Source organism: Mastomys coucha, unplaced genomic scaffold (assembly GCF_008632895.1).
Source record: "Mastomys coucha isolate ucsf_1 unplaced genomic scaffold, UCSF_Mcou_1 pScaffold5, whole genome shotgun sequence".
In the NCBI taxonomy this organism is placed as follows: Eukaryota; Metazoa; Chordata; class Mammalia; order Rodentia; family Muridae; genus Mastomys; species Mastomys coucha.
Window position 1 is genome coordinate 112,844,511 of NW_022196911.1, and position 499 is coordinate 112,845,009.

A 499-nucleotide genomic window follows, 5' to 3' on the forward strand; every position below is an offset into this window, starting at 1 on the left:
CCCCCCATTTCTTGAACAATGCAGTACAAATATTAGCGCTTACATTCTAGGTATTATAAGGTACTTTAGAGATTATTTACAATACATGAGAGGCTGGGTAGGGATTATGTACAAACACTATGCCCATCTTATGCTATACTACATAAAAAGAGTTGAGTGCCAGCAGCTTCAGGGGACACTGAAACACAACTATACTTGACTTCCCAGCCACACTGGTGGCCTCAGCCCATAGGCATTTTGGGGATATCCAAAGATAATTATAGTAATCCTACCCCTTCAAAACAAACAAACAAACAAAACAGAAGACAAAAGAAATAAGATTAACTCATCCTAGCACCCAAAGCTTTTTGTTCTCTTCTTGTGGAGCTGGAGAGCGAGCCAGGGCTTCAGGTAGTCTAGACAAGCTTCCAGTGGGCTAGACAAGTCCTCCACCAGCCAGCAGAGCATTCATGGCTATGCAAACATCAGTTGTAACCTTTTCTTGCTTATATACTTTTCA